At 41.6% G+C, this 5,528-nt stretch overlaps 1 non-coding gene across 1 annotated transcript; it reads right to left on the reverse strand.

Moving 5' to 3' along the window:
• Positions 1–5,104: 5,104 nt before the first annotated feature.
• LOC131250394 (small nucleolar RNA R71) lies at positions 5,105–5,211 on the reverse strand. Its single transcript, XR_009173319.1, has one exon. It is a non-coding gene; the product is annotated as a small nucleolar RNA R71 (small nucleolar RNA).
• Between the last annotated feature and the right edge of the window lie 317 nt (positions 5,212–5,528).

The raw sequence follows: 5,528 nt of genomic DNA on the forward strand, positions 1-5,528 counted from the left end.
GATTAATTTAGCGTGTGCTTGTACTAATAGAACTTGTCATGTAACCCGATTGGCCTATTATGTATTTACCATATATGGACGCTACTGCTTGAATCTAACGTACCACTTACTAATGTAAAACCTATTTCAACCATGGTACCACAATCTACTAAGACTCATGAGCCGAGCATGGTAGTATAGGACACAGTGGTCAAGCTGTTGGCCTACGCTGGGGTGACGAGCCTCCCCGTAGTGACCAGTGAGCAACCAAAACTCATGAGCTGAATTCCTTTGGTATGTGACACTGTATTCAAGCTGTCAACCAATGCTAAGGTGATGAGCATTTTCATAGTGACCGTGAGTATAAACTAAGCTTACGTTGAGGTGATGAGCCTCTCCATAGCAACCTGAACTTGCCTATTCACTACTTTTCAATTGGGAGTGATGTTGCCCTATAACTTGCCTGTTATATGTGATTAACTAGAATTGATAGATAGATCATTATTTGAGTAAATGATATAAAAGGAGGTACTTTAGCTTCCTGAATCTACTGTACGAATAAGCCTAATTAAGAACTCGGCTAACACGTGCATGCACCGCACTGCTTGTGCTTTGGCGATGAAGGCATAGTGGGAGAAGCATGTGTGACTGTGAAATGGTGTCGCTGAGAGAGTGTAGGAGAGGGCATGCATCATTACTGCATATCAACCTTGCATTAACCAAAGTAGCTAGAAAATGCTTGTTGTACTACTTTATCATTGCTGCTTGACTGAATTGATAACATGTTAACCTTTGCCTTATAGTACCACTGAGTTGATCACTCACTCCCACTCTGGGATAGCGTTTTAAAACACCAACCAAACTCTATTGTAGATGTAGGTGGCGACAATATCTATGCTGTTGATTGGGATTTCATAGACGACGAGAAGGAATTCTCCTATGTTCAGCTATCAGGCGGGTCCATGTAGACCATGTACTAATTGATGGGATTACAGGGACTATAAGATTTAGTTGGACATTCACATTTTGTCATTTTGTATATTTTGGAACAAAACATGTATATATTTAACCTAGTAACACACTCATACTCTGAAGGTTGTGAAAAACGCCTATACTTTATATATCTCTCACAGCCTTCCACTTGCTTAATTTATCTCTCTCTATGGAGTATGATATGCTGATTTAGTGTAATTCCATTCATGTTTAATGCACTAATATGGACAACATTTAATCATCATTATCTATGTTGCATAAGTGATGCAACGGATCTCGAGAGTTGAGCCTTTGCTCGACTCCTGGTTTTGGGACATTACAATATCAGAGTAAGCAGAAATACTGGCAAGTCCATGCATGCTATCATCCATACGAAGGCAATGCAATGAAAGGCCTACGTAGCCAAATGTCATATGGAAGATGCATCGCAAGCATGCCGGTCCTCATATCAAGTGTATATATCAGTACATTTCCCCTTTAGGATATCTCCGGGGTCAAGTACAATCCACACTGACTGCCGCCTCTCTAGCCCCAATAGCCAAGCGAGTGGAATAAACCTCACTACCCGCCTGCCCAGTACTTTGCCAATACCTACTCGGCTCGTCGATAGTGAACCATTTGCGAGCTGGTCAAAATTAGCCTAGCTTATAACCCCCTCACTTCGGCAAAAAAGGCCACACCCCCTTCCAACCAACCACGACACAGTATGAGACGTGACCTACTAGTATTCGGCACTCATGCACTCATGTAGCCACTTGGTCTAGACGTTAGAGCATCTCCTAGTACCAAAAAGGTTCTGGGACTCTTACCCAAGGACATCTTATGTGCCCACGGTGCTAGAACCAATTTTTGTATCCAATCTAACCATCCATGATATGCCTGTGGAGGCTACAGCCCTGATGTCGCTGGGGCATATAATGATCATGTCACATAAGATACGAGATGCATGAGTCATACCATCTAGTCGTGCATCAAGCTTGCACATACCGCGCGATCATGTGGGGCAACTCTGTCTCACAGGGAGTCCCATAAACATCTCAACTCAATGGCATATGCTATGATCAATTATTCCTCATAACAGGCATTCAAATGATGCTATGATCAATTATTCCTCTTAATAAGCATTCACATGTTGGACGATGGACAAAACACATACGTCACAAGGGTCCCACGTCCAGATGCTGGACGACGTGGATAAAACACTTACATTAAGTAATTCCCACGTCCAAATGCTCGACGGCATGGATAAAACACTTACAGCAGGTGGATCCCACCATCTAGCGTACTAGACAGTGTAGGATAAAACATATACATCAGGTGGAGCCACGTGGGTGGCCCACCAGCTGGGAGACCCAGCTGCTATTTGTGGTTTTTCCCTTCGTCCAGGCTTGTCCAGATGGACAGCCAGGTGGGCCGTTTGGACGATCTAGATGAAACACATATGTCAGGGCTCCACTATCTGGATGGTCTGGGTGGTGTGGGTAATACACATCCATCACATGAGGTCCACAGCTACTGGACAACGTGGATAAAATACATTATGGTAAGTCCCACGGCTACTGGACGGCTGTCCAGTAGCATCTCGGACGGCCCTGTTGGCTTGTTGGATGGCACCGATACAAATCATGGAGGTGGGGTCCATGAGCACGTGGCCCACAACGCCATGATCAAGCTAATATTAGTGCTTTCCTCTCATCCAGGCCTATCCAAAATAGGTAGCCAAGATAGCTACTGGATGGCTAGCAAGGTTGGGCCAGCTGGATAGTCCCACTTAATGAATGGTCTGGGTATATCATATTTGCATACATGTGGGGTCCACATGGGTGGGCCAGCATACAAGGGAGAGAGAGAGAGGAGAGAGAGAGAGAGAGACGTGTGGATGAGAGGGGCTCCGCCACTATGAGCCCTCCCTTAGAGATACAATACATACATCATCTTGGGTTCCAATTCTTGTGGGCCCACTAATATAAATCAATAGTGAAAATCCCTTTCCCACCAACAATTGCAAGGTTTAGATGACCTTCTTACTATGGGAATCAAAATAAACATCATGATGGGGTCTATGGAGAATGGCCCCATCATGGAATTCATATATGCATCATGGTGGGCCATTAGCCACACCTAGGGCCTAAAATGGGGTCCCTACCATCAACCGGTAGGCCCTGCTTGTCTCATGAATGAAAGAAATATCTAAACCTAAGATCACCCACTGTTGGATCTTCTTCTTGGTTCTTTGGCTTCGTTAACTCCTAGGCTTCTTCTTTAATGGAGAATGTTGACAACTGAAGGGTTGAGATGAGAGATTTGAGGTAGGGAAAGATGGGTTTAGCACTTGGGTCTTTTCTCTCCTTAGAGCTTCTCTTGCTTGGACTGTCATTCTTTCCTTGGTTGCTTGGGATGGGTAGAGAAAATGAGAGAGAAAGGGGATGTGATAGCTAAGAGGGTGATGGGTGTGTAAGAGAGTGTGGGTGTGTAAGAGAGGGATGGGTGACATGAGAGTTGACTATGATAGTGTTGCTTATCATGGGGGAAAAGAAAGGCATGTGTTGTGTACTTGACTAATGATGTGAAAGATGGCTAAAGATTCTCTGGAATCTCTCGAAATTCGCAATGTGCAGCGTTTCCTCAAGATATATGCGGGTCGACAACTCCTAGCCTGGGCATTGCATTGGTGCATAAAATACGGCGTTGGAATCGCGGCGACGGCGCGGTCGCTAGGGTAAAAATCTCAGGTTGAGTCAACTCAGATCTACAGGATGCGACTTAGGGTCACGTGCAAATATTGTTTACAGGTCGTGGGTTACCAAAATTTAATGTGGAGGATCGCATGAATTTAAGGAATGGTACAGACTAGGATACGGGCCTTATAGAAACAAAACAGGAAAATCACATGTCATTGTTGACTACATCAAACTGCAATTGAGGACATCTTCAATGCCATCAAACAACTCCCAACACTATACTTGGGGTAGTGAACAAGTTTTTGGCGCCGTTGTCGGGGATTGACGGTTGCATTTTTTTAAGATTAACTAGTTTTAGAATTAGGTTAAGATTAGGGTTTTCTAATTTTAGGTTTAGGTTTTTCTGTTTAAGTTTTAGAAACTAACCTAACTTTCTTGTTTTGTAGGACCTGATATAGACTTTCTAAATTGGTAATCTCTTTCTAATTTTTCTACTTTTTCTATTTTTAGGATTAAGGTTTTATTTTCTATTTTTAGAAACTTTGTAATTCTAGGATTTCTTTTATTTTTAGAAATTAACATAATTTCTAATTATAAGTTTAGAACTTTCCTAATTAGTTTTTAGAAACTTTCTATTTTTGGTTTTTAGAAGTTTTCCTTCTTTAGAAACTAGTTTACTTTTTTTAGGAACTTCCTAATTTTAGACTTTCTATTTTTAGAAACTTACTTGTTTTATTTTGTTTTGCAAGTTTTTAACTTAGGAAATTCTAATTTGGTAACTTCTTTCCAACTCTTTTCTCTTTATTTCTAGATTTCTATTTCTTTTCTTCCTTTTTAAGTTTAGGATAGAATCTGAGATTGAGGGCTGCGAGTGTTTCAAGCCCAAGTGGGTCCTTGACAACACTCGACGTCTCTTGACTGAAGGAGGATTGGTTAAGGGGTTAACTATCCATCGCAAGACTAGACACCACTCGAGATCCCCATAGTTAATTGAGGTTATAGCCGCAAATCAACTAGCTAATCAACCAGAAGGACTAACTTAACCTAGGGTTGGGGAAGTCCAAGATGAAAATGAGGTGCATCAAGCACCCCCGCCTCATACTTTATGAGATTATTTACAACTAGCGGGGGTGAGCACACCCTCATGCATGGTTTTTCTATAGAATACGGGACACATGGATATCAAGCCAAGGGTGATCCAACTCTTTTCAAAATTCCATGGATTTGAATCTCAAAGTCCATATTTGCACTTAAAGTAGTTTGATGAGATCATGGCCACTTTATATTTTCCAAACGTATCTGAGGACACGGTCAGACTGAAACTCTTTCCTTTTTCTTTGAAAGAGAAAGCTAAGACGTGGTTGCTTTCACTACGTCCTAGATCTATTGGCACATGAAATGATATGATAAGGGAGTTCATAAAGAAATTTTTTCCACATCATAAAACAAACACCCTTAGAAAGTTAATCATGAACTTCGCCCAAAAGGAGGATGAAACATTCTTCCAATGTTGGGAAAGGTTCAAGGATCTTGTCAGTTCATGCCCACAACACGGTTTTGAAACGTGGCACATTACACACTTTTTTTTATGATGGACTGACATCTTCCATGCGCCAATTGGTTGAGACAATGTGTAATGGAGAATTCATGAATAAAAATGTCGATGATGTGTGGGATTACTTAGACAAACTTGCTAAAAATGCACAATCATGTGACACTTACCCGAAATCAAGCACCACTTTTAGGCCCACTCAATCAAAGGAAAGGGAAGGATTATAACTTCTGAAAGAGGATGATGATATCAATTCTAAAGTGACTAATCTCATAAGGAAATTCGAGGCCATGGAATTAAAGAAGGATAAGGTTAAGGAAACT

Source organism: Magnolia sinica, chromosome 6, assembly GCF_029962835.1.
Source record: "Magnolia sinica isolate HGM2019 chromosome 6, MsV1, whole genome shotgun sequence".
NCBI classification, from domain to species: domain Eukaryota; kingdom Viridiplantae; phylum Streptophyta; class Magnoliopsida; order Magnoliales; family Magnoliaceae; genus Magnolia; species Magnolia sinica.